Below are 25,702 nucleotides of genomic sequence, written 5' to 3'. Positions count from 1 at the left end.
GGTGACTGCACCCACCTGGGAATGCAGAAACACAGGATTCGATGTTGTATATTTAGGTGCATTTATTTTTAAAGATAACACTTGATTCTGCCTCCAATATGTTTTGTCGCAGCCTGACACTGAAGCTGGAAGATAGACTGCTCGTGTAGCTCCTTCTGAAGACCACTCCAAAGAAGACGCGGGCACACATTGCCCTTTGCTTGCTGAATGATGTGTTTATTTCTATCCTTTGTTTGCCGTGCTTTGAAGCTGCACCTTAGCACTCTGGGATGCAGCCAGACATTAGGAGGTGATGAATCAGCACCCAAACTAAAATCCAAAAGGCCAGATGCTCAGCTGGTATGAAATGGCAGCTTCCTATTGAAGTCAGTGGAAATAGGCTGAATTATATCAGCTGAGGGACTGGCTGTAGGGGTTTTAGGTGAATTATCCTCTATTTTCTCAAGACATTAACAGGCTGAAGCAGGTAAATGATCCTTGATATATGGTACCTGGCTGCAGAGAACGCCTTTCGCCTTGATGTTAGGCTTTTAATATACCCAAGCCTTGGCTTTGCAGGCTAACACACTAGAGGGGATCTGAAGGAATCATCCCTCATTATCAGACTCATTCCATTACTGAAATAGCTCCAGTGATTCTTCACAATTACAATGCCTAATTTGCCCTCTGAGCAAAAATGACATTAACACCAATGACATGCTCAGCCCTTTTTCCACCTGCAAATGTTTTTGGGTAATCATTGCAGGTGCTTCTTTATAAAACGAAGCAACTGCCTTTAAATATTTCAATTATTTTTATTAGATTCCACTGTTTTGCAAACCTCATTGGCTGCTAGCCAGCCCTCAACCTATTCCCCTGTCTTTAAGTGGCTTAATATTGAAAAGGATTTGCCTTGCCCTTAGACTGGATGTGTTTGTACAAGTGAACAGTCTGTTGATAGAAACAGATGTGCAAACCTCAGAATTCTTGCGTGTTTGGTCCATGTCAGTCCTGAAAAAAGACAGATGCTTCTCAGCCAATAGCTTGACATAAGGGCTAATATATAGATGTGATGCTGACTGGTGCAGAGTGAGTGATCAATGAGTTTTAAAACCAATGCTGAGTTTGGTTGCTTCTGTACCATGTTGTAAGGCCAAACAACAAACAGCCAATTGAGTTGGTAAGGGTAGAAATCCTCGGCCAAAGTTCAGGGCTTTGTGGTAGAAGGTATTGAATCTAATTCCATGAAAGTCCTTGGGTTGCCCTGTTTACTTGACATTGACTTCATTGAAAAGTGGGATAAGATTGAGGCAACTGTATCAGTCCCAGAAGGGTTTCTTGCCTAAGGTCTGTCACCAAGTCAATACCAAAACTCCCACAATCTCCTGTGAGAACTGTTTGGATCGTGTTTGGAGGATTATGTACCAGAGACTATGCTGTGGCCTTTCATAACTCTTCCCGTCCTCCTTCCCTCCTCTTTACATAGAGGCATGACTACATGGGAAAACTACCTGTTTCTGAAGCAGAGCTGGGTCCTCTCAATATCCCTGCACAGCCACATCCTTGGATGCTTTGGAGATGAAGAAGCAATCAAGGAGGTCCAAAAACTACGGATCTTGCTGCCTACGGATGTTTTTTCCCAGTTAGTAGCTGGAGATTGGGTGAGATATGTTTAGGGCTGATTATAAAACCATTCTTATGCAAAACCCAGCTCTCAAGGCTGCAAAGGATTATGATGGCTCCACTTTCTAAGGCAGACTGAATAGTTCCCTTGCTTGCGTCTGTGAAGCTGGTCATCCCCTCTGTCAGTCGTCCGGCCCTCTTCCAGTGTCACTGGCAGGACGAGATAGAGTGTGAGGAAACCGCTCTCCCTCCTTCAGGGCTCCATGGCCTGGGGCTGGCTTGCCAGATTGTCTCCAGCCCTGGTGTTGGGGCTCATGGCAGGCCCATCTGGCCCAGTTCAAGCGAGACTGTCATTCCCTCCTCTTGTTCTGCCAACACTTTCTCCCTTCACCCAGCTGTTAATTGCAGTTCACAAGGAGATGCTGGCTAGCACCTTTCACTACCTTTACCTTCTTGCTAGGAAATTGCAGGGCTTTATTGGCCCAGGAACAGACATTCAGACTTCAAAAGAAATCCTGCGTGAGTTTGTCTTTGAAGGAGGGGGGACCCATTCTGGGGCTTGGGTTGGCTCTGAAGTGCCTACAGCACACTGCTTAGAGACCCTTTACAGGTCAACCAGAACGTGCAGCGACTGATATCACTACAACTACTAACCTGCCAGTGGATTTAGTTGAAATTGGCCAATGACTTTAAAAGATGCTGGAGTAGAGTAGGGGCTGACACATCGTGGGCTGCAGGATGATCATGAAAGATTTATTTTCCCTAGGAAAACAAAAGGAAAAACATGCCCCTCCTTCCTCCCTACCCCTCTAGCCTTATGTTCCCAGAGCTGAAAGACCAACACCTTGAGTGCCTCTGTGAGGACAGAGGCAGATGGACCTAGACTCTTCTGTTCATGTTTGGAGCTGGCTGGAATCCAGCAGTTTGAGTTTGGAAGCAAAGCAGCTGTATTTGTGTGGTGCTGTGCCAGGGCCGGGCTAGACACTGAGCTCGGGCACGGCAAATGATGGCCTGCTCACAGCAAGCACATTTGGCTGCATCTATCTAGACAGGTAGACAGAGACAGAGATGCAGGATGTGTTAGCTCCAACATCAGACTTCTTGGCAATCAGTGTCAGATCCGGGCAGGTTGAGAGTGGTTCACGCAACTGCTATTTTTGCTTCACTGGCTGCCCAGATTGTTCAGCGAACGAAAAAATGTCGACATCATTTTGCTTCAAGATGAATGGCATGCTGTATTTGGACCCTAAATGATCCATTTTGTGTTGTTTCTAAACTCTCCTCGAAAAAATATTAATTACTTAATATTTATATTTTTTAAAGCAAGAAGCACCAAGAAGGAAAAAAAAACCCTACAAAACCGTGCTACTTTGACTTTTTGAGAGGTTTTTTTTCCCCCCTAAAAGAAGACCTTTTGTTAAAATCACTGTAACTTTCCCCATAAAATGTCGTGGTTTAGTCAGAACTGTGTTGCCTCACTGTGATCACTTCTCCCACTTCACAGATAGTGGAAGGAATGTACCGGAAAGCAGGAGGCTTGATTACTCACCCTATTGAAGCACTAATCCACTCCTTACCACCTAAATGTCCCTGCATCCTCAGGATGGATTGTCCCCAGTGCACAGACCAAGGGGAGCATGAGTAACCCACAGAAGGCAGGCAGGTTGTCTGTCCTGGAGCTAGGAACTGAGACAGATGCCCGTGAGGTCCAGGCTCAGTTGAAAGGCCATCTTTTTCTGTTCCACTTTCAGCCCATGTACCTTTAGTCCAGGATTTGTTTCCCTGAAATAGATATTTTCTCCCCTGTACTCTGGGTGTTATCTGGAGGCAATTTCTTGGGTTGTGTACTGAGTGGTGGGAACAAGGATTACATTGGATGATTTCTGAAATGAAGGTTGCTCTCACTGCTGGAAGGCAAGGAGTTGAGATGGACCCCGGGGAAGCTGGGATATCTCTGAGGTCGTGAGCTAGGGTGGGGTGGTGAATGGCAGGCATCACAAATCCTACATGGCTGCTCTACTGCCAGTCTGTGTCACGGGATTCCCATGTCATCTGAGTGATGCTATGCACAGAGAAACTGTTGCTGAGGATTATGCAAAATACGCAATTACCATGGCTGATTGAGCTAGGTGGTTGACCAAACTACTTGTCAATCGGAAATCATAGTTTCTCATCCTTGTCAAAGAACGGACAGTGCTAACAGCTGGTCAGATTCACGAACTGCAACTTATACCTGCTGCTTGGTGGCAAGAGAAGGGAACCAGACAAGCGTAGGTTGAACGAGTGTACGGGGAACATCATTGTGGCAATAAACATTGCAACAGAAGGTGGGAAGGAGCTCTGAGCAGGGAATTTTGGGGATGAACTGGGCCCTACTCCATCACTTTTGTAGCCGCAATGCACAGTGCTTCCTTTGCACCAGAGATTAATCGAGCAGCTTCAGCAGGACCTGAAAATACAACTGTCTTCCCCCCCCCCCCCCCGCCCCTTTACAGGCACAGCTCCCTAAGGAATTCATAGTCCAGACCTAATTTAAACCACAGTATTTTCCTACCTCCATAAGGTAAAAATGCCTGTTCAGAATTTCCATTTAAATCCAATTAGGTGCTAGATGGGCCCAACATCTTTGCTTGGAAATGCAAAGGGACATGTCCATACAACTCTACAGCACTATACTCCTCCCTACGCCCTCTCCACCCCCGCTTCCCACCTCCCCTCCCCCCCCCCACCTTCCCAAACTATGACTCATCTTAAGGCAGAAGGTTAATTTAGGTTAATTATCTTCCTGGTTAGCAGTGCATACATGTCCTGAGCAGAAATAAGTTTGACACCCCTCCTGCTGCTGCAAATCAATTTTCTTCCTCATTTACTGTAAATGGAAAGGAGCCAGGTTCTCTGGCATCAAAGTAAACATTTCTCTGCATGAAACTCAACTTGTGAACCTGGTAATTTCAGATTTGCTTATAACGTGTGCATTTGCCAAGAAAAAAGAAAAGCAGCTGTTTGATGTCTCCAAAAACTAGAATTAGCCCTGTAGATCAAACATCAGTTTGCCTGCTTCTTTAATAATGGAAGGATCCAGTTGCACTAAGCACGAGGATATCATTACACTATGCAAGGTGCTTACATATAAGCTAATCCCTAATTCTCTTGCTTAACAGCTAATGCATATTACTATTATTTACTCTTTGAGTTGTAGGTCCAACGCTGATCATAGTCCCACTCTGTTATGTGTTCTGCAGACATGCGAAAGGAGAGTGCCTGCCCCAAAGAACTTACAGTCTAAGTAGACACCGAAGACAACAAAGGAAGTGTTGCTGCCCCTAGGGAAGAGGAACATGAAGGGACATGCAGAATATCCCAGAGCAAGTTTATAGCAGAAGCAAGAATAAGGCGCTCATGGTTTGAGTCCTAATCTAGTCAGCTGTCGCTCCTGAAGGTGGATATCTTTGAAAGGTGGGCATCAGTTCCCCGAATGTTAGATCCCTGAAAGGTAGGTTTTTCCTCTAGGCTAATCGTTTAGGCTGCATCCACAGTCGGTGGAGGCAGGTCAGCACCTTTGAAGGGTGATTAATTGCATCCTGTCTTAGGTGCGTAACGTAGCTGGAAATTTTTTCCCACTGCCCACGGAGTCTTGGGGCAGATTTACTTGTCTGAATGCAGACTTTATTTCTCTTTGACATGCCTTTAGGTATTAAGGCTAACACAGCAATTTTGGCAGCCATGGTACAGGACCTATGGGAGACCCACACATCCATAGACCTGTTGGAAGCCAGGTGGGATCCACAGGGCATCTCAAGTGAGCTGAGTCCTGCATAACGAGATGAGACTAGATGCTTCAGTGTTAGATACTAAGGCCAGAGAAGGTGAATTTCACACCTCATTCCCGACGCTAAGTGCAGGAGTACAGGGTACAAGATATTTTTCCCTCAAGGGTAGGTTCCCATTCCCACTATGCGTACGAAAAGACAGGTGGACTTGCTGTTCGAGACCAACACTGTTCACGGAAGGTTCAAGTTTTGACAAAAGACATTCTGCACCACCCCAGTATTGTCTTTTCTTCCATATAGTGGGAACAATGATCCCTGCTTTCAGCCCAGATGCTGATGATAGGCTCTGCTCAGGGTCGACATGGTGCTCTGAGAACCTTGAGAGAAAGAGGCTACAGAAAGGCAAAATGATTGTATGACAGAAGAGAGGAGTTTGTAGAAGATGACTTGATGAAACCTCATCCTGGCATCTTGGAACCAGTACCTAAGGATCCTAGAAAAGAGAGAAAATCATTAATTGTGATACACATTCGTATTTAGGAACAGAGGGCTGAAGCAACGGAAAGCAATGAAAATTAGCTTGGAAAGCTTCAGGATGGTTGAATTTGTTTGCAAATAGTGATGACACGGTAACGGGTAAATACAATCGTATGGGCCACTAGAAAATCTGATGCGGGTAAACGCTGGGCACCCTCAGAGTGAAAGAGAAAGACAGGCAACATGGTAACAGGACTAATTTCTGTTTTGCACAAGCTGAAAGTCAAGAGTGATTTTTTTTTTGTTGTTCTCTGAGTTACTACTACCCCACACCTGGCCTTCTTAAACTTTCTTTCATTCGCCCACACAAGCTCATCTTTGAATGTGCAAGAGCTACAGGTATCTGTCTCTTCTGTATCTGAACTTCAAATTGTGTTGGTGCCCTCAGTCTGGTCTGAGTGGTGTAGGCAAGTTTCTGCAGGAACTGGTGCTCCTCCCGTCTTGTGGCCCACCAACGATGGGACGTTTCTCTCCCAAATCACAGAGCTGCGCAGGAAATGCATTCATTTTGTTTGAGCAATGCCCCTTGTAAATGACACCTCTGGATAAGTTTATCAGGGAGTTGAGTATAACCCGTGAACAGAGAAAAGAAAGGGGCAATTGAACTTAAAAGTAACTTTATTCCAAAGTGTAAAAACTGATTTCAATAATTACTAGCATTTATATAAGACCACTCCCAACCTTCTACACCTATGAAAGTTCTCTAGGTTGCTTAATCTGTTGAGCAGTTAACAAAACTGTTTTTAAGGGATGTAAACTATCCGACTGCAAAGCTATACCTGCTCCATAACAGCTGCTTGTACAATATTTATAAAATCTTCATTTCATCCCATTTGGAGATAAAAAGCTCAGATTTTTCTATATTTTCCTTCACCCACTTGTGAGGGTGGTTGAAATTTTTAGAGACTGGGAATGCAGCATTATCTGCAATACCAAGGAGGTATACAATCAGTAGACGACACAATATCACAGAAACTAAAGGTTCCTGAGAAGGGCAATTAATTGCAGGGATCTATAATTCATCACAATTAATCACATTTCCTCTCTGACAGTGAGAAGCATGACAACCCCTTGTCTTGCTGGATTGCAGTAGCTCAAAGGCTATGATAAGAACAAGCCAATTAGGAACCTCCTTGAAGGGATGTTATATTTAAGACATAGTTGATTTTGCTTAGGGCAGAGAGATGGAGTAGATTTCTCAGAGTTCCTTCCACCAGGATTTTCTGTGTCTATGTAAACCTTTAGAGCTCCAAGAAGAGCACAGAAATCACATCCCAATACTCTTTCCAGTTCTTTTAGGTCAATAATTAAAATGTTTATGAGATTTTCCATATTTTCACATACAGCTGCTTTTTTCTTGCTAAGGACAGAGCTATCAGGTCAGCACAGCCCGTACTGCTAGTTATCTAGTTGGAGTTGCAAAAATAAAAATCAAAGGCATTAATTTTACTTGTCAGGTTACTACAGCATTGATCACTGCAGGAAAAGCTGGAAGAATGTCAAGACTGTAATCGGAAAAGAGCAACATTTCTCTCTTGCCCTAATTGAATCATTAATGTCTTACCTGGGCTGGTTGCTAAGAAGCAAGCGTAGAGTGATTTTCCATGGCCATGTGGGCAGCTATAATAACCCTACCTAAGAAGAATATGAGCCACAGAAGACTATGATCCCAGGGCCTTCATATTCCAAAGCTGACCACTGGAGCTGAAGCAGTGACTCCCTCACTGATCATAGCTGTAAGGTGTTTTCTTGTGGCTGGACCAGACATGAGAGAGCAACGGGAGTAGGAAGTCTCCACTGTGCTAGGTACAGGGAAGGAGCGTAAACTGTACGTTTGTACTAATAAAGAACTTGGGCCGAGGACCGTTCTTTGGTCACGACGCCAACTGGTGCAACCTGGTTTGCTCACTTCCCCCTGAAAAGTGTGGCTGCATCCAAACTGCCTGGCCCACTCTGTCTGCTGGACTGAATCAGCCTTGTCTGGGCAAATCTGTGCCAGGGACCATGCTAACCACTCAACTGATCATGGGTTGTCCTCAAATCCATGCTCTGGCACTGTTTTGTTTGCTGGCTTACTAACAAAAGAGTGGGAGTTCCTAGCCTACAGAGCTTGTAGTGAAGGTGATGGACAGTGAGAGGAACAAAGTAGCATTATCTCTGTTTGCAGCTGGGCTTGGGACAGATAGACACCATATGACTTGTCACACAGAGCATTGTTTTCAGACCTGCAAACTGCAACATTACCAACTTGAAAATCAGAAAAGAACGGTATAGTTTGAGCTGATTGTACTTCCTTTTTGGTCTCAGAGCTTCCAGGACTATACTTAAATCATTATTTCGGAGGTTTCTTCTCAGACACAAAAGATAGCAGCTTGGCTATTTTTAATGAAGCTGTCGTAATCACAGGACTGTGAGAGCTAAGGCCTGCTCAAATACTGGAAAAGGTCATGAGAGAACATGAAACTGAGAGTAGTGGCAGAATCCTTGAGTGCATTTCCTTCTTTCCTGATGAAAACCAGAATCAAAAACAGTAAAAGAACTAGGATGCTGCTAGGAATTTGTTTTCCCCAGGTGAGACTCTGCAAAAGAAATGAAGGCTTTCCTCAAGGGAGTCCCTAATATCTGTACATTTAGCGTAGAGCTTTTTACAGATCCCAGTATAAAGGGTAAGCCCAAATAATCAAGAATGAGCACTTAACATTTGGCTACTAAGACCTAAAGTGTCAAGAATTAACTAGTCATTGGGAGGTGACTCCTTAAGTGGTCTGGTACATGTCCGTGGTGGCAGCTGACTTCCAGACCTTGCACAGGTACTCATAAAATGACATTAGCTGGGAAACTCAAACCACAAGGTGCTGTTCACCCAAGTGAACAGTTTGAGTTTCTGCACTGAGTGGAGATGAATACAAGTTCATTTCAATACCATCATATATTTTTAGACCTTAGTAGACACCCCAGAGTCCAAATGTAACTCCTGCTTGAACAACTTTGCTACAGTTTGACAGATCCCAACTTTTTCACTCTGTCCCCATAATGTTGTGATCTCTATTTCCACATTTCCAGATTTCTACTGCCCTTGCTACAGTGCCTCAGTTGGCATTTATCTGGGCAAACACACCCATCTAAAATAAATAAGATAAACTGCTTTCTAATGGTGCCTATTTCTCTTTACTGACCCTGAGAGGATTCTTGTGTGAATAGCTCACATCTAAAATGAGCAGAGATGAATCCAATTACTGCTGTCTGCACCCTACTGGCTTGTGCTAGCTTGAATATCAGACTTGTTTGGCTCTGTATCATTACATTGTTCCCAAACAGCTGGAATCCACAGATCATCCTAGTCCTACAAGATGAAATATATCCTTTAACTGAAGAAACCTGAGTCTAGGTGGTAGAAGCAGAGCATTATCCCTTAGTTTATGCCCTCCAGTGACGCCACGTGCAGGTTTAGTGGCACTGGTGTCCCTTCTGCACGTGCAGCAAATGAGCAGATACAGTTCAGCAATTGCCTTTTTTTTTTTTTTTTTTTTTTGCTGAGAAGGCAAGTTTTGCTTCAATATTACTTATGCAAACACCTTGCTCTCTACATGGCTAGAAATGCTAAATTAGAAATGTACACCAAGCCAAATAGTTGTTTATGAATGGTTATGAGGCGGAGGCCAAATAGCTGTTTATGAAGTAGTGGTAGTGCCAAAGTCAAATAGCACCTCTAAGTGATGACTGGCACAGTACCATCTCTTCAGGCTCAGCTACAGAGGAGAGCTTATTGAATTCACGGGTACCTCTGATGAAACACTCTCTGCAATTAACCCAGCAGTGGGGCAGGCGGGGAAGCAATGAGCCCTTGCTAGGTTCTTGCCGCTGGGAGAAAGAGCCTCTTGGTGAAGAAGATAGGAAAACCAATGTGAGAAGAAGAACTTGGGACCGAACCCAAAGAAGTTCAATGTCCATGGTATCCCTTCCTCATTACTCCGCAGAACATGAAGACGCAACTTCTTGGCCATCCCTATATTTTGTACCCACAAAGGAGCTGCCATGTTGTTTCAGACCTTTCCTCCACTGACACCCAAGGCCTTATCCCTTTTTAATTTGAGATCTCATATGCTTCCAACATTTCTTTTTAAATTTGACATTGTTTTGGACTGTTTGTTTACCCGTACAGGCACCAAACTCTTTATTGTCTTGTGGAGACCTTAGAAGGCTCCTGGACATGGAAAACACACGATTGAGATCCACCAGAGGCTTTGTGGGCAAAAAACTTCTTATCAGTAGCTGCCTTCTGTCAAAAGTCTAGACACCCTGGACAGATGCTTGTCTAAACTTTGTTCTTAAAGCCTGCACTGAATGAACTACTCTGGTCCCCTCTTAGAGCCCTTGCTTTTCACCATACCACCAGTCTCATGACTTTTTCGTAGTTTCAACCTATATTGCCCTTGAGGCAAATGATTTTATTTGTTCTTCCCTCAGGGGACCTGAGGAGTAGCTGGTTACCATCTGTCTTATATACATTAAAAAAAAAAAAAACCAGAACAAAAAACCCTCATATAGTTGTCAGCCTCCTCTTTTCCAGAGCAGCAGATCCCTTTCTTCTAAGCTACCTTATAGCAGATTTTTTTCCAAATATGTTAGCATTTTCCTTTCTTCTCTGAATCTTTTCCATCTTGTCTACATCTTTATTAATGCTTGGTGCCTAAAATTAGACCTTTAACTTTGGCTCTCTTATTCATGGGCGCAGGCTATCATTCCTCAGATAAGAAACTCCTCTCATTTGCAGTTATCTCATGTCCCGGCTCTGTAGCTCCCCAGTGTCTTTGTATTCTCTATGAGAGGATTTCTGTGGAGGGTGTATCACAAATAACATTAAAGGAAAACCATTTCAGAAGAAGTTTCGGTTCCCTTCTTAGTAAATCCAAGCATGTGTTTTGCATATCACAGCAGAGGTCTGTGGTCTTCAAGGGGCGGTTCTCAGTAGTGCCAAGATACCCCTCTTGAACTGTTACAGCTGTGGTGGAATGGATATCCAGAAAGGCAAAAAACCATGTAAATAATTCAAGGAGAGGTCCCTGGAAAGGACCTCTGGTGGTTGCCCACAGTAACACCGTGTAATGCCACATCACGTGTTCCCCTTCATGAGCCTGCTGAGATGCAGTCCGGAAGGTCCCTGGTGCAATCTACTTTTTCTAGGAGGCAAGTCAAGAATGCAGTTGCTAAGGGGAAGCCTGCATTTAGTTTTACATTTTTTGTGCCACTACTGAGGTCTCAGCTGGAGCAGGGAGCTTCTGAGATGGTGTGAGCCGGAGGTGACTATGCCCAAACTTCCCAAGATTAGCAAAGGTTGGTCCTGGCACAGGGTGAGCAAGCGATAGAGGCTATGGGTGAAGGGGAATCAATAGGAGGGCAACAAAAGGTCAGTCTGTGGCCTGGGGCAATGCTTCCTCATCTGGAGAAGACTATAGGAGGCAGAAGCCCGCCTGAGTCCCGGACAGCGATTCTGCTGCAAACATCAGTGTCACCTGCTCCAAAGGCAAAGCCCACTTCTTCCCTCTCCTGCCCTCACTAAGGCCAACCCCATGCAGCACACTCATTAAAACGAAGCGGGACCACGACCCTATCCAAACAAAATACTCTACCAAACATGCAGTCCTGCCTACGGGCCAAAGCACATATCCTACAGGAGCCATGTCATTTAATGCCGGAAGGGGGTCAGATATTATGATGAGAATATATGATAAGAATGAGAATCAGTTTAAGAATGAATATAGGGTAGGAGAGGCTAGCGCCCTGCAATAATACTGCAGTTCGAGCAATTGCAGTAAGAAAGTTCCTTTATATAACTGAACATGCAGATGCCAGCACAATACCACCACTCCTGGCTATTTAGATGCTGGATGTTTATTTACACAGCAAAAGGCCACATGAGAAGGTGTTTTGTCTGTAGTTAGTGAAACTATGTGGCCTTATTTAGAAGAAAGATGTTACCAAGATAAACACAACTGGTATTGAGGCACAAGAACATGGGACTGACAAAAAAAAAGGCAGAGATGACAAGCCAGCATCTTCTCAACTTTTAGTTAGAGGCCGTTGGCCTTGGAGTAGTAATTCACCTCAAAAACGCAAAAACAAAACCCTAATCGTTCCCTCCCACCAAGCTAAGATCTGAAAGCATAGATATTGTGGCAGACACCGCAGGAAATCCCTTGTCAGGTGGCTAGATGGAGCTTTTGTTGGGCTTCAGGTATGTGAACGTGAACTTAGGGTGGGTGTGAGGTTGCGCGTGTGTGTTCAATGCCTCCATCCTTGCCCTCTGAGCTGCAGTTCATTTGCAATTACAGGCCTGGCATGCCCTTAATAAAACAGAGATTGGATCATTATTCACATAATAACCTGGAAAATATATTTGTCAGGCTTGTCCTTTGCTGTATCAAAGCCTTGTTTCTGTAGCTCTGCCTTTTTTTTCTCCCCTCTCCCCTCTTTGCCTCTGTGAAGTGACCAGGTATGGTTTGCAGCGAAGCCCTTGCCTGTGATTAACGTGCTGACCTAGCAATTATTCACATCTGGATGGGCCTTTGTTCTACTTTGAAGTCTCTCAATGACTTTTCTTTCGCCCCTCACCTGTCTTCATTTTCTCCTCCGCGCCCCCATCCCACCTCCTCCCTCTCCACCTTGCCTATTACTCCTCAGAAGTGCCAGTGGGCCCAAAATGAAATACAGGAGGGCCCAGAAATTCCTCCCTAATAGGCCCAGGTGAGCTTGGCGGAGGAAAGGGAAGGCCCAGACCTTGAAGATGACCTTTCCAAAGTGTTTAAGTCAATAACAGTTTGCAATTCTGCCTCTCCCCCTCCCCAGCTCCTTGTTTATAATTGACAAAGCGGAGATGGACTGGGGACTCTTTCTTCTCTCAAAGTATGCAAGATCTTTTAATCTTAAAAAAAAAAAAACAAATGGAGGGAGGGAGAGAGACAAAAAGACGAAGCAAACAGAAGGATGACGGGAGAAATAGATAGGCTAATTGCTTAACCACAAAGTGAGGCTGGGGAGCTGTGATTCCTTCTGAGACCTTTCTCTGGGGATAGAAGTGTCTGTTGAGCGGCATCTCCTCTCACAAACCTTCTTTTGTACGGCAGGAGAGGAGGAGGGGATGCCTCCCTCTTACACATTCTTACATCTAGTTACTGAGGCACATTCACCAGCAACTGGTTAAGAAGAAAGATTAAGGGTTGTGGGGCTTGGGGGAGTGGGAAGTCCCTTTGCTTTGAGGAGATTAACTTTCGAGGCAAAGTAAAACACAAGGCGATAGTCTTTCAAAATTGCCTTCCAGCCGTGACAGGCAATGGTTAGATTAATTAGATTACGAATGCTCTTTTATATTTGGCAGATGGGTCGGGACAAGGTGGGGCAGGGGGCTGGGAGAGAAATACTTCTTTTTTTTTTTTTTCCCAATAGTACTATTTTCAACACAGGTGCTCCAGGCATACTGCAAAGTCCAGTGGTCAGCAAAAGTCCTTCCAAGGCTTTTAGTGGACTTTGGAAGGCAAGGCTTCTGTCCCATTGCTGAAGATCTCATGGAGAAAACTTTTTATGATCTCAAAGAAAGCAGGGCTGGGCTTTGCAGGAGGGATGAATGTCAGAGAGGAGGATAGATACAGAAATATGAGAGTAAGAGGGAACATGACTACCATTAGATTTGTTCTCCCCTTTTTGCAGAAAAACAGGTGTAGGTGATATGCTTTATGGAAAATGCAAACCTTTCATTACCCAAGGAGTTATATGCAAAGGAAGCTGTGTGTATTCTAGCACAGAGCATGAAATGAGTTTCATTGAAAGGTTAGACTTGGATTTCATGTAACTTTTTCATGTCCACATATCCCCCAGAATTCCTTTTTCTCAAGGCCATCTGACAGCAAGGAGCAGAAGTATTTTGCCTGTTTGCAGATGGGATCAGATACTTCCATTCATTCCCTTTAACTACCTATGAAAGACCAGCTCAGGGTCAGACATCTCACCACTACATGCCTGAACTAGAGCAGAACAAGCCCAGATTTTTAGTTCATTTCCAACTTTTGATAAACCTCGAATAAAAAACCTCAAGACTGCCCCCTTCAAAATGTGAGGCCCATTGGGCCTGAGCTCCAAGCTACAAGGAGTTTTGATGCTCTTGGTTAATCTTCCAAAATGTGAGCTATTCTTTTTATGCTGCTGTGGAGCTGAAAGGTCAAGAGCGGGTGATGCCTTCAATCCCTGGCCATAAAACGTAACATCCAAGATCTGAGTCTCCCTCCAGGCTTGAGGCTCACATGCAGCCGGGCTGGTCCATTCAGTGAGGGGAATCAGGGCTGAGGGATGCAGCACAGTGTAGACCCTTGATTCGACGGAGTTAAGTAGGCCCTAGGTGATCATTTCATGGGCTGCAACGCTTCATAACTCACCAGCTTGAAGCAATAGAAGTAGCAAGCTAAAGAGAACAAGAAGCTAGAGATCCAACAACCCAAACAACACTTGAAGCTTTAACCAAAAATATTTGCACAGCAGAAGAGCTCTGCATAACGGTCAAGATATTGGGACAAAGAATGCATATAATCATTGCATGGTAAATGTGCATGTAGGAAGTGTGAAAACAACCTTTTTAGCCAAATTGGAACACACTTAGTATAATGGAGTAGGGCATATTCTGTATTTTAAAGAAATCATGGCTGGGAGAATCATAGGAAAGCATAGCTCCACCTGCCAGGGCCTTACCAGTCTCTAATGGGGTGACGGGACCTCTTTGAAACATCACCGGCCAACTTTCCAAACCCTATGAGCCACAGACCAAACTCTTCTTATACCTATGGGCCTCTGATCTTAGGCAGGGAAGAGGGAGCTTTAGCAGCAATTGAGTCAGAAGATGCGTCCAAGAAGCACCTTTGCTCCACGGTGGGAAGGCTGTGGCTGGGAGCAGCAACGTCCTGTGATGTAGCAATGCCAGCCTGAGCAGCCCCTTCTGCCTCATTTTGTCTGTAGTCTATGGCCATGGGGTCAAATCCTTGGACAGGGCCATACTTGAACTGCTCTAAGGTACAAGTGACAGCTTTGGGGTGTATCATGCACCTTCTCAGCCTAGAGGTTTAATTAGCTCCCATTGCTGAGAATCTCTGAGCAAATGCATCAGTTTCCTCCCATCTTCTTCCAGCTTATCCTTCTTTGGTTATCTATATAAGCTGGTCAGAATTAGCTGCTGCTTCCAGAAGGTCCTGGCCTGTTTGACGTCACCATGCAGGAGGGAACTTTGAGGTGCGCTACCTAGGAGGTATGCCCTGGTCCCTGCTCCTGCCCAGTCCATCACTGCCACCTCTCCTGACCGGTCTCAGTCGGACATACTGGAGTGAACATAAATACCACATGGGTGATAGACTGAACCACCTCTTTAGCTTCCTCATGTTCTATTTGCCTACAATTTTGTCTACCTTAGTTGTAAGTTTCACCAGGCATGGACCTATACAACTTATTCTAGTGGCATAAGGAAATATTTGTCCACGATCATGTCCCATCTGCCTGTTTGTAGCTCCTGATTGCAACTCTTACTTGCTGATGTGTTCCTTTCATGGCCATATCCTTCATATACTGACAGTTTTACTATATCCCTCTAACCTGAGTGGTTTAGAGAGTAGAGATGGCTAATTCTTATGTGAAAGCATGTGGGGAAAAAAAAAAAAACAGCATAGAAATATGACTACCAAAGGATTTTGGCTGAAGAACTGAACCTTGAGGATGCTGTTGGTTGGTCCTCCTAGTGTAGGCTCCGGTCGGAGAACTGACCAGAGCGTGAACATGGGTTTGACTGAGATACGACTAGCACCTCCTCATCACGAACTGCCTTTCAGTGCCAGACCTGCCGAGTTGCACAAACTAACCCCGAGCGTGTCTGGAGGAGTGAATCATTTGATATGAGTTGATCGTGACTAGATAGATTACTCTGTTTTTTTTTTTCCCCTGAGCTCTTTGTTTTTATTTTTAAATTGGCATGCCTGTGATGATACAGCCCTCTCCATTGACTTTATCTCTTAATTATGCCAGGATTATTTTAGAATTAAAGGTGCATTTATAAGGCTTTTAGAAGGAGACTTCTGCTCTGCTGCTGGCCCTGGAGACTAACCAATCTAATCGCTTTTATCTTCCTTCCTACCAATGCAACGAGTCTCTTTTTCTGTCGGGCTTCTAGACTTATACGTTCTCTGATCCCCCCTCCCCCCCCCCCCACTCCTTCCACCCAGTTTTCTTCCTATAATAGGTTTGAAAAGGTTGAAAGGTGCTGAACCCTTGTGCAGGGAATTCAGCTTTAAAGACCCTGAACTTTTAAATTCCCTGAGGGATACACGGGGGAAGAGGGAGGAAGGGGAGGGTGTCTTGTGCTTCAGCACAGTGACCTAAATGATACATCTCATGTACGTGTCATGTCAAATGTCATCTCCAGGGCTGGAAGTACTCTGAATAACCTGTCTGGTCAGCAGAGATGACTGAAAACGCTTTGCTGCAAGCCATTGCTTTGAGAAAGCCTTGCCTTTTATGGATTCTTTATTTATTTATGGGTTGGGGATTTTTTTTCACTCTTTGCAAAGGATGCATCAACTGGCTTTTACTCTGGCAGATTGCAGAACTCTTTGATGAGTGGCAAATAGCACCTGCAAAACAAGCAAGGAAGAAATGGGGAACCCAGTACAAGAAGTTGTTTTTGGGCAGAAATGAAAAGTGATGCCCAAGAGCGATGGCCCAAGTGATGTCCAAGCTGGCATCGTTTCACCCTCCCAACCCGCCTCCCTCACACCGCTGCTTGCTCCCCTCTTCCATGCGCCGCCGAGCCCTTCCCACCCTGCCCAGGGAAACTCCTGTTTATTTTCCAAAGGGGAATGCTAAAAGGTGCCTTCGCGGCCGCACACGCGTCTCTCTAGGGAGTGGACACTGCCTGCTCAAGGGCTCTTTAACATACTGGGGAAGCGCCTGAAAACAAGAAGCAGCAGATTAATTCAAAGTGGAAATGAGGTGCCGTTTCCCCAAGAGGGCACTTCAGCCCACCTGCTTCTCTCTAGCAGCTCAGGAAAGCATCGCTAGCCAGGATTTTAGGAAGTGAAGCTCGGGATGTCGTTAAACAGGGAGGGAAAAGATGCCAGAGCCGAGCCCTAGCACACACGAGCTGATGGAGGGGAAATCCTTTGGCCTAAGCAGTGCAGGAGAACAGACGAAATGCTCATTGCAGCCCTCTCTGAACTCATACAAAGCAAGAACCGTTTACTCAGAGTCTCACTACTGTTTTAGTTTTCTGTTTACATTTTCTGTGTCTCTTGCTTGTGGTTTTTGCTTGCTTTTTCCTAATGACAGCTCCATTAGACCAAGTATCCTCACCCAGATCAATGCTGCTCTTTAAGGCGTCCAATTCCCATTACAACTCCTAAATTGCCTTTGTGGATCTGGGAATATTTCTCTGCCTGGGTTGATATGCGCTCACTACAGCCTGATCTTGCATAGAGGAGTCAGGACAGCTGAAACAGAAATAAATACAGAGCTGGTTATTTCAGTGTGAGCACTGACTTCAGTCCCTTTCCAATCAGAGCTGTAAGTCTCCATCTCAGCCAACACCATTTGGCTTTTTATCTTTCCTGAATGGCAGTTGGTCCTAGGTGGTGGCATTACTGCTTCTAGCAGGATGGTGGAAGCATTTGCTTCCCATTTGTGGTGGGAAGTAGAAGCCGGGTAGGCGAAGGGCAGCTCACAAGCTGGATGAGCCTTGCAAACAAACTCAGTCTCACGGGCACGTCTGGGACGGTTTCAGCCTGCGCCAGGTTTCTGGAGGATGAGCAACTTCTTCCAAAACAGCCATGTGACTGCTCGCAGACAGCAGGGATTTACAAGGGAAGGCGTTTCCTAACCAACTGTGCCTTTTGCCCTTTTATCAGTAGAATATAATTCATCCTTGGGGTTTCAAGTAGGAATGAGAGGTTAGATTAAGTCTTCCCAGCAACCCCCAATAAAAAGTTCTTTTTTCTTTCTTTCTTTCTTTTTTTTTTTTCAAGTATACAGCTACATTGCAATGCAATTCCCATAGCTTTTGATAAATGCTTTGAACTCCCAGCTGTTCTTAAGCAGCGAAGGAACATCAAAGACGCGTCTGCAAAGGCTGTTTGTGTACCTGAGCCGAACTGAGCTCTGCTCCTTTTCTGGGGTGCAGGTATGTGACTGCATGGGGACTGGCAAGGGTGAAAGGCTGAATTTAGTAATGAGAAAAGACAACTCACCTCAAGGGACCCAACCGAAAGAGAGAAGCCAAAGGCACCCAAGCGTTTACATATAATGCAACATTAACTTTTATATTAAGGTGGCAATGTTGTTAACCACAAATCTACCAAGGGGCTCTTCATCCTCCTGGTCCCAGTGGACTAAGAGACCCATTAAACAGCCTTCCTGAGGCTATGCCCTGTTTTGTGAGAGGTCTATCTACCAGTGAGTATTGAGGAGTGATGGACAGGTTTCAGGGAGCAATCTCCAGGAACTCACTGTTACATCCACATGCGCAGCACCTTCCCGACCTCAGTTTTGTAAGTGCTTAAATATAAGACCTTTGCTCAGCAAAGCTGGCAGGCAGTTGAGTTTCCAGCAGCCTGCAGAAAACTAGAGGTTTCCAGGTTGGAGCTGGTGGGAGGCTAGGGTTGGTTGACTGCCCTGTTCATGACAAGGGTTCATAGTCAGAAGAAAGCTGGGCTTGAGCTGGATGCTCCCTGTCTTTAGGTTTTCGTTTTTATTTTGTGCCATCCAACAGCTCCTTAAAGTCATTGCTTTCAAGTCCTGGTGAAGGGTGCAGAGTGTCCCAGGATGTTATACCCCTCCTTTGTCTCTGAAGCACCGAGCCTGTGTTATGCTGATATATTTAGCAGGTAAAGAACATTCCTTCCCTTGGAGCTGGGACACCTGCTTTATCCTGGAGCTTTGAGGGATTTTTCACTCAAAGTAAAGATTTGCAAGGCAGATCCCTGAGACCAAACTTCCCTACAGACGGTTTGGCAGGGGCCTTTCAGAGCTCTTCACCTCGTGGGGTCCCCTCCATGTGGATCTACCTGAGCATCTCTCGCTGCCTTGGTTCCTCCTAAAGTATTTAGGGTGCTGGGGAAAACTGCAGTTTCTTTTGAATTTTTCCTGTGGCCTATGTCATTTTTTTGTAGGCCTTTCTGGAGTTTGGTTGAAATTTAACAGCTGACAACGTGCAGGGCATCACACTAGGTAGTCTCATGGTCTGTTTTGGTCTTCAATTCCTGTGTATTTATGAAACGCCAAAGAAAATGAATGTCTTTGCTTGTAAGTGCTTAAATTTAAGACCCTTGCTTAGCAAAGCATGTCTGGGCCAGCTTAGCTCCTTTTAGTCCTGTTAGGACTGAATTATACATTTTTAAGTATATGCTTTTATAAGGATTTTGCAGAGGTGTGAGGTATAATCTGGCCTAATATATGGTGAAAGGAGTGAATAGGGAATAGAAAGATGAATTAATAATGAAATAAATTATTATAGCGTGATCCATGTGTCTGCAGAATATTCAGACCATAGCAACAGCTGCCTCACTCATATCCAGTTTGGCTATGAACGAGGAATTCGAGTCGCACACTCACAGAGCAATTAAATGGGATGGGACCTCAGAGGAGTCTCTTGTCCAGCCTCCTGCTCAGAGCAGGACTGGTCTCCAAGTCAGGTCCCAGCTTTGACATCAGATCTGGTTTCTCGAGGCCGTGTCCAGTCAATTTGGATATCTCTAAAGGAAAAAAAAAAAGAAAGACAAATAAAATGAGACTCAGCATAATAATGCTATGACTCGAGGAGCATGGGGCTTTGCAAACAGCTGTGGATATTCTGAGATGCTCAGGAAGTTCCAGGAGATGGCAACATGGTAGAAACCCGGCTGCTGTTGAACAGGGTTGGTCTCGCTTCTCCTGGAAATTCAGGAGAATTTCCTGTGAGAGACTGGCCTCTGTCCTTGTGTAACACTTGATGAGCTTTTCCATATTTCATTGATTCTGAAGGCCACTCAACAACTGTGTACTGGTTCCCTCCTGGCCAAAGGCAAAGAGACATGGCGCTATGCAAGATGCTTTGCTAGGATCTTCTACAGGTGCATGAACTGTATCACAACCACTAATGTTTCGAAACATCAAAAAGCAGCTCTTTAATTGCTGAGCCTGGCAGGCAAAGGACATCTCTAAGCTTGGGGCTTTACCTGTGGGTGAGAAAGAGAGAAAGAGAGAAAGGCACAGATTTCTTTTTCTGCCACAGGTTTCTTGGATGACCTTGGGTGAGTCCCTTAGCCGAAATTGTTGTCCTGGTTTTGAAAATGGAAGGTGATATTGCTTCCTCATCTCGCAGAGATACAGATGACCACGTCAGGCTGAAAGGCTCAGACGAGGAGGACCAGCCTGTGTTAAGGCTTGGAGCTCATTTGGAGCCACCTCCTCCCCACGGGTCCCTGCACAAAGGCAGTGTTCCCCCTGCAGGGAGCTGGCTGCAGCTCTGGGGCCTTTGGTGCCTGGGTTTTTGGGGGAAGGAAAAAATGATTGAGGCAATGAAAGAAGCAAAAGCATGTGATTTATCACGGGGAAATTTCACAGCTTCTCCCGCTGTTGCTTAAATAATTGTTAAGGCTGTTGTGGCATAAAATAGAATAGGGAAATAGGTGGAGAAAGCAACATCTACTTCTTTTGGAATCAGAGCTTCAGATCCCTTTTTCATTTTTGTTGCTTTTGTTTTCGTCTTTTTATTTTTCGTCTTTTTTATTTTTTCTTCATTTCTTGAGAATAAAATGTTGCTTGCAGACAATTAAAAGAAGTAAAAAGAGGGGATTTGAAAGATAAGGGATCTGGTTGGGCAGACAAATTACTTTTCAGTTCCAGAGCTGCAATGATTGGAGAAGGAGGGGCTCCGAACAGCTTTTCTTTTCCTGTAACTTAATTCCTGTTCTTGACATCTGCTAATGAAAGACACAGTCACGTAGATCCAAAAGTGGTATAAATCAGCCTAAGCATAAATCCTTGCAGTCCACAGCTGTGCTTGATTTACAGCAGCAAAGAGCCGGCGAGATCCCTTCGGACCAGCGGCAGCCAGTCCTGGCCACTCTTTGCTCTGCTGCCTGGTGGCCCAGCAGATCTTCCTTAAAAAGTCAATTTCTGGCCATTTACTCCGCAAAAATGTTCCTTTTTTCACCTGCCCCAGATGCTCCAAAGCTACAAACTTGCAGGGCTTGTGGGGATGGAGAAGGGGTTTGGGGATCCAAAGCGCTCACCACTATTTAATGCAAAATAAACTAATTTTCTATTCCTTAGGCCAGAAAAGCAGGCAATGAAGGCTTGGAGCTCAGCTGGGAGGTAAGGAGGAGATCAAGGGATCATCGGGGCTGCCCAGTCCTCGCTTGCAACCTTTCAAAATCACTGTGCTCCGTCCTTCCCTTTGCCACCCTGGTGAGGAAGGGATCAGCGCTCCCTCTGCGAGGCAAGAAGCAGATTTGACACTTTACAGTGAGAGGCGGAGGATTTTCTTCATCCCACAAAAATCTGCTCCCAGAATCAGCAGAAGAACAATAAAAATGACTGTGGGTCTGAGTGAACCGCAAGTGCTGCTCTTAATCGACTAAGCGGGCGGAAAGGAAACGGCTCTGAACTGGAGGATGCAAGGTTATTGAGGCTTTTCAGCTATTTTAAACCCGTAAAAATATTTTAAGAGTACGCCTTTAAAAAGTTTAAAGATACTTTTTAAAGCTGAAATGGCACTGAGTCACTATAAAGAGCAGAATCCACACCTCGTCCTTTGGAAATATGGAAATGAAACGTTTCCATTTTCCCCTCACTGTCTTCAGAGAGATCATTTTTCCCTACGAAACCAACCAACGACCAACCAAAAAAAGCCCAGCCGAATCGACACAACCTTGCAACGTATTTCAACACGGCGGCGGGGAGGGGAAAAGAAACGGTGCTCGAAAAAAGTAATTTTGCTGGGCTCTTGTTTTCACTGCAGGAATCACTGCTGCCTGACTCGGACGGACCGTTTGCGGGAAAGCAAGGGGAGTTTTGCCACAAAACTTGCAAATTCGGGGGGGGATGCAACTGTCTGCTGCTGCCTGAACCGAGCCCACGCCGACGTCCCCAGAGCCGCTTTCCAGCGACCCCGGCCGACATCAAAGGCCGAGCTATTCGACCGGGAGTGTGACATTTGGGAGGAAAGGCCCCGGCCTGGGAAAACAGCACAAATAACCCCTGCCGCAGCGGTAGGGCCGTATAGATATGCAGGAACGCGCTGGCTCCGGGCTGCAGGGGGAAGAGCGGAGTTACGGCCGGCGGGGTTTCGTGCCCGGGATGTGGCCCAGGGAGCCGATTGCCATGAAAGCTGCCTCAGCCCTTTTATATGGTCATTAGGGGACGTGAATGGGCTTCTCACGCCTCCCGCCCCGGCCCACCGAGCAGCCCCTCTCTCAAGTACCTGCTAACAGGTCGCCTTCCCTTTGGTCTCAGCCAGGTCCCAGCGGAGACCAGGCACCATTTCCTAGGCTAATAGGTGTGAGGGGAGCCAAGAATTTCACTCTTTTTTTTTTTTTTTTCTTCCCCCTAAGGAAGGCTATAAACCTCTTGTTTTCCTCCTTTTCTGCGTTTGTTTTTCTGCTCCTTTTTATTTCCACCCCCCCCCCCCCCCTCACCCCAGGCAGTGTTAGAAGTCAACAGCCTCCTTTATCTCAGCCTTGCCTCCGAATCGAGCCTGGCCGTTTTCCCCGCGGCTGCTGATACCGGGCTTGGGGCACAGGGATTGCAGCCCCAGATGGGGTTGGGGGATGCTCGTTTTCCCTCTCTTTGCAGTGGTGCAGGCTGGTTCGGTGTTTCTGGCTCAGATCACCGGGGAGGGCTGCCTCCTGCCCCTCTGCAACGCCTAAGGGGTTTTCGGTAGGGCTGAGACTAGAGTGCGTGTCCCGTCCATCGATCTCAACCCTTATTAGACCCCGGACAGTCCACCCATGAGAGGCGAATCTGTAGGAAACCAGGCTCCTTGGAGGTGTCTCCTCGGAGGGCTGTGTCCTTCAGTGCCGTGAGCAGGGCCACGGCAAGGTGGTCCCTTCTTGTGGTCACTCCGTGAATTTCTCTCTTGCTCCTCACGTGAGTGCAGGAGCTGGGGCTTTAAAACCACCCCATGACCCTACCGCTGCTACTGATAACGGTTAAAATGAACGTGGAACAACCTTTTCTTTTTAGCACAGATGCTCAGGCTCTGTAATAGGCTTTTCTCCCCCCTGGGAGTGTTAACATTGGAGCTATTTATTGCTATCTTTTCACTGCAGAAATTGCTGTAAATGGTTTTGCGCTGGCTAGTGTTAAAAAAAGTTAGTATTCACCAACCACCTATTCCCACAAATGCAGTCCTGGGGAAGACCCCATGCCGATGACGAGAAAAGCCCGTTAGCCTCTCTTTGCAAAGACCGTCTCCTTTGTGGAAGGTAATTTGGACTCTGCTCTGAAAATACCCAGTGTCAGTGCTGTGGCTTCAGGAAAGCGGCAGGTCTGGTCTGCCCCTCTAAAGCCTTCTCCAGGCAGTGGAGAGAAGTAGCTCTGCTGCCTTCTTGGGTCCTGAGCCCCGGTCATGCAAGAGGATTTGCTGGTCCATATGGCAGGTAAATGCCTTGGTTCCTGCAGCTACCACAGTAGAAAAGAGATTTATCAACAGTCCGTCAAGTTTCTAGGTGGAGGGCGCTTTCAAAAGAGTATACATGAGCAACCAGCTCTGTGTGTGCTGAAATTCATCTGCTGAGTGCTTTCAGTAAGCCTCCTTGCCTCAGTTTCCCTGCTTGTGAAATACAGGTGGTGAGGCACAGCTCTGAGCTGAACTTGGGCATCCAGAGGTCTCTTCAAACCAACATCTCTAGGAGCCTTCCTGCTGTTCTCTTGTCCCACCTCTTCCCCTCCTGATGGCACCATCCACCCGCCCTGGCCCAGCAGGCTGGGTTTTAGCTGTTCCTTGCTGAAACCCTCCGCTGAAGCAACACAAAGGAAAATCCCCTCCGCACTGCTCCAAAACTTCCCTTCAGACTTTGCTCTGAAGGAACATCTGGTGACCTTTCCTACGGAAAGGCTAGATCTTCTACAAAAGAGTCAGTCTAAGAGCAGAAAAGAAAAGTGTGGCCTAAAAGCAAAAGAAAAAAAAAGTGCTATTATCAGGGAATCCTAATTAAGCTCTTTTCCAATTTTCCGGCCTGGATAAGGCAGGCCTTCAGAGAGCAAGAGACAAGCTGGGCTTTGACAAACACTCCCTGACATGAGAAAAACTCCTTCCTCGGCCGCGTCACTCCTTCTCTAACTCTGCATTGGCTTCTCCAGAAGAGAAACCAGCACTTTCTTCTTGCCATTGGCTTCCTGTGTCTATTTAGGCTGCGAGATCCCCCGAGGGGCTTAGCTGCCTCCATCAAGGGCAATGCAAGAAGATGTGTTTGTGGACCTGGGAGCCAGGTGGAGAAGGGAGCCAGGGAGAAGGTCACTTAAAACCCTTGGATGAATGAGGCTTAGTGGAGTTTCTGAACATCCGTATCCTGCAGAGGCAAACAGCCTTGCTGAATTGCTGCCAGGAGAGCAGCATACCCCTCTTCCACACTTCGCAGCTCTTTTTTTGGGTTCGTGGACTGGGTTTTGGTCCGCATCCTAGAGGAGGTGACTCGGGACTTGAAGGGGAGAGGAGGATCTTCAGGAAGCGCAGCCCCAGGGTGTGGAGCACAGGGGGTTAATCGCATTAGAGCGAATACCTGAGGAATTAATAATGATTTGCTGCTCATCAGGCAGCCTTCCTTGAGAAATGCAACGCAAGAAAAAACACGTTAGGAAATGCCAGAAAAATGTAGTGAAAAAGAAATTGTATGTTGTGGGGGGTGAAAAGGAAAAGAAAGGAAAAAGCTTGAGACAGCCTGAGACCTTCGTTGGACACGGCCCTGGCTGAGCCGTAGCATTGAAGCACAGAGCTGTAAATGGCCACAAATTGTCCTGATTTTTTTTTTTTTATTTCTTTCTTTACAGGAGGAGTAGTTTAAGGAGAAGTTATATAGAATGGTTCATATCCAAGGACCAGGCTTCAGTCTCTGCATTTTAAGGCCAGTACGGAGTCTTGAATTTTAATCAATTTAGTTCTGACATTCACCAAGATGAATGAAACAAATCCCTGTGAACTAACCAGGTATTTCCTTGTGGTTGCATGCTTTTTGGACACCATGCAACCGCAAAATACAATTGTTTCCCAGATCTCCCGAGCTCCAGCAGGCTCTCCAATAGCAAGACAAAGCCAACGTACAGGAAAAAGATGACGGAGAAGCAGCTCATCAGCTGCTTGGCCAAGACGCCAGCCGCCAGCCCGGTGAGAGAGCCGCAGCGCTCCACCAGCGCGCTAGCTCCACACCAAACGTGAAGGGTGGCTTCCTCCTTCGCAGGGGTGACAGGTGAGGCAATTGGGAGCAGCACCATGGCTGTTGCGAGCTATCGAAAAGCATGCCCCAAAAAAGGGCTGGGGCTGGTTGTTTGATAGCACAGTGGAGCAAAGAAGTGGTCCTGCAGCTCAAAGTGACATCCGCCCCAAGTGGTTGCCAGCCAAGAAGTGAAGGGGATGGTGGAGGGCAGGAGACATTGCTTTGACGTTTCTCTCTTGCCTAATATTGAGGGCAGGTAGCCCAAACCTGGCTAGTTGACCTTCAGTGTGCATTGATGCACCCTAAAAAGTCTCCGAAAAGGGGGGAGAAAGAAACCGTGTGATTTCTGGACCTTCCTGCCTC

Source organism: Struthio camelus, chromosome 2 (assembly GCF_040807025.1).
Source record: "Struthio camelus isolate bStrCam1 chromosome 2, bStrCam1.hap1, whole genome shotgun sequence".
Lineage (NCBI taxonomy): Eukaryota > Metazoa > Chordata > Aves > Struthioniformes > Struthionidae > Struthio > Struthio camelus.
The sequence above is the reverse complement of the archived record's forward strand: the minus strand, read 5'-3'. Positions refer to the sequence as shown.